The sequence below is a fragment of the Penaeus vannamei genome, chromosome 31 (genome assembly GCF_042767895.1).
Source record: "Penaeus vannamei isolate JL-2024 chromosome 31, ASM4276789v1, whole genome shotgun sequence".
Taxonomy (NCBI): Eukaryota; Metazoa; Arthropoda; class Malacostraca; order Decapoda; family Penaeidae; genus Penaeus; species Penaeus vannamei.
In genome coordinates, this window is record NC_091579.1 from 28,176,066 (window position 1) to 28,179,169 (window position 3,104).

The following is a 3,104-nucleotide window of genomic DNA, read 5'->3' on the forward strand; positions in this document are numbered from 1 at the left end:
CTCCATAGCACAATTCTAAACTTCTGAAGTTCTGGAAGTACATGGATAAGCAAGTGGCAATGATACTTAACAAAAACACTGCCAGCTTGCAAACTATGGTTATCTAAAAGCCAAGGGAATCATCCTAAAAGGGTTCAGCAGTTCTGCATTTCAAAGATTAGGTTTTCAGAAGATAACTGTTGCCTCACCAACACTTTTAAATGTGATATAAACTTTTTTATAAGTTTGTCAATGTCCATACTGTCGACTATGATTTTTTTATATAAAGTTATGTGATGCAAAGAAAAGGTTAAACCTACATGGTATGCTACTTTCTTCAGATGAATTAGAATTCATTAGAGGCTAATCTAGATCAAAATGTTGATAGGATGGTACAAACAAGTTACATTTTCTATGACAGTCTTTTGTGTTTGGAAATCTTTTCTTTAATTTTTTTTCTTTTATTATTTACTTCCAAAGGAATACTTAGTATTTTCAGTATTATATCAAAAGGAAAATAAATGAGAATATTTTTTTTACCTTTGCTTATGTACAATTAGTTTTATAATGGGATGCTTAGTCATGTTATGCAGACTCAATATAGTGGCTTTGATATCCTTTAGAAATTCTTGTTTATATTGTTTTTGCTAAACTAGTAATATTGTTGTAAATTATGTATTTGATTTTAATGACTGAACTTGTTTGTATCATCTTAGTAAAATGCCAGGGAATTCTAATTCATCATGAAGCTTTATCAAGAATATGGAGCATCTGTTCAGGGATGATAGTCCATTCTGTTTAATGAATAATAACAATCTCCTTAGTACCATCCTATAATTGAAGACTTCCCAGATTATGTTCTCCAGAAAGTAAAGCACATGGTATAATGAGTGTGAGGTTAGTCCAACGCTCAGCAAGTTGTCATCGTTGACTAACCCAACTGATAGTCTTGATGTAGATTAAGTACCCTGTTATATCAGAACTGGTGCTTACTATCTGCATCATGTTGGTTATTTTGGGTTAAACTCCCTTCACCAGCTGTCAAGTAAATGTGTTAGTAGTTGGTGATGTTTATGTTATGGCTTGTAATTTTTCAGAAGTTGCAAGTGTTGAATGAGAAACATGTACTTGCTCCTGGTGAAGGGAAATCCAATTTGGTGTTGGATTATTCTTAAGCAATACCCTGTGTAGCTGATAAGCACGACATTGCTTTGTAAGCTGTGAAAAGGTAATAGTGTATAGATGTATAGGCTCAGATTCATTGGTGCAGCCATCTTGTGCTCATTGTTACAATTAAGAGATGAGTAACAGTTGCTTTGCCTTTCTACAATTTCATACAAGGATCCTGCATAAATATACTTATTAATCAGTTGACGGATCCTGGATGAAGGTGTAGCTGTTAAAAGTTACTCAAGAATTTTGTAATAGTGAAAACAGTGTTGTACTAGCAGTGTAACATTTTCCAGCACTTTTTCCTTCCCTTATCCAAGAAATTATAGGTCTGGCAACAAATGGGTGTAGTTATGTCATTCTTTTCTTAAGTATGGGTGTTTTAGCTTTTGACCTTTTTTAAGTAATGAGCATTGCTCAGTGATTTCTTGATCTTGAGGGAAATTGTCATGCATTTAATACTGGGGTATTTTTTGTGTTAATCTTTTGTTTAACCGCGTACATAAGCACACACTGCACTTGCATAGGTGCAGTACATGACACATGCACCATAAACATTTCTAAATATGCAGATTTTTTGAACAGTGAGTTAGTACTATGCCGGCAGCATATAAGCCTATCAAGAAAATATGGAGTGAAGTGTTGGAAGATTACATAGCCTTACATTAAACATCGGTAATACCATCATTACCTGTAATGGTCATTGAGAATCCACGGTGTGGGGTTGCTGCCTATGTTAGCGTTATTAATGTAGTGTTCAGTTTCTTGATTTTCAGTGTTGTGTGAAAGTAGTAGAATCTCAAGATGTTTTAGTGTACCATTTCTGTAAAGTGTAAACCAACCAAACAACAGGGAAGATCTTTTCAGTGTATATAATGCATTTCACAGATAAAAATGACTTCCACTAAGCTTTCATAATACTGGTTCAGGAGCGGATGTTTCAGCGCTTTGTAAATGTAGAAGTTGGAATTTAAAAGTTTCAAATTTGCATGGATCACCTTGGGTTTCATGAACATCAGTGAATTTACAACTATAAGGTTTCTGTTGAAATTTTTATCTTTGTAATGGTTTTTAGAAGCAGGCATTTGAAGAAGAGGCTGGGAGACTACATTAATTAGCAAGGCAAAGGCACTACCAACACAAGATTCTTCAATACTCTTGGAGAAGCTTCAAGCCCAGGGAGGTTTAATCTTTTCCAGTATTGTTGTTAATCTCGATTGTACAGAAGGATTATTTAATGAGAAATATATTTACATTTTCTAGAATATTTCTTTTAACTATCCTAAAGTCTATATTATCTATTGCAAGTATATATATTTTTTTCAAGTATGTGATCGTCAGTGCTGAATCGATTTGTAGAAACTAACTGCAAATGCTGTTTAGGACTATAAATGGTTTAATACTGTCTAATTAAGGAAACATATTCATCGTGATTACTCCAAGTTTTTATGATATTAAACTACATATCTATCCATCCATCCATCCTATCTGTCCATCTATCCATTTACCTACATACAAATGAGGGGTTTAAAAAGAATAGAGAAAAGGGAAATGTAGAATGAAAAGGTTTAGTTATTAATTCTATTTTCAACATATTCTCCATTTATGTAAATACATTATTGCATGTGTTGGTACCACTTTTTCGGCCCTATTTGTTAAAATTGTGCCAGGCCCGACCCAATGAATTTCCGTAAATACAGACGCAGAAATCAAGGTATATCTATCTATATATCTGATCGATATACATTTAACTTCTATTTGCTTGGTTGATATGCATGTCTAGCCTGATAAATATGCATTTATTTCTTTGATTGTGCATGTCAAGTATACGAATATTCTTTGGGTCGAGCCTCGCAGAATTCTAATAAATCGGCAATTTAAGACCATCTGTGTAAAACTGAGGGCCTTGAGAGTTAAACCATGCCAAAGCAGCCTTTTTTCACATCTTCAACTGA

The 3,104-nt window shown here is 33.8% G+C and overlaps 1 protein-coding gene across 1 annotated transcript in view; it reads left to right on the plus strand.

Moving 5' to 3' along the window:
* Positions 1-2,414, plus strand: part of LOC113800581 (mitoferrin-1) — a 32,444-nt gene extending 30,030 nt beyond the window's left edge. The window contains exon 5 of the mRNA XM_070144041.1: positions 1-2,414. This exon is cut by the window's left edge and continues 1,675 nt beyond it. The gene's annotated coding sequence lies outside the window, so the exon portion shown is untranslated.
* Positions 2,415-3,104: the final 690 nt, after the last annotated feature.